Below are 202 nucleotides of genomic sequence, written 5' to 3'. Positions count from 1 at the left end.
AAAAAAAAAAAAACCGGGACTTTTCCAAAGGAAGAAAGAGATAGATACAGATTTGGGTATATCATACCCAGCCTTTAAAAAATAAATAAATAAATAAAGCCAAATTGATATCTATTAATTACCTGTTAGGTAAAAGATTTACACACCGCCAGCTGAAATTTGAAACTAATACACCTTACGTGCTCAATTCCCACACCCCACC

This window comes from Macadamia integrifolia, unplaced genomic scaffold, assembly GCF_013358625.1.
Source record: "Macadamia integrifolia cultivar HAES 741 unplaced genomic scaffold, SCU_Mint_v3 scaffold1091, whole genome shotgun sequence".
NCBI lineage: Eukaryota > Viridiplantae > Streptophyta > Magnoliopsida > Proteales > Proteaceae > Macadamia > Macadamia integrifolia.
Note: the sequence above shows the minus strand (reverse complement) of the source record.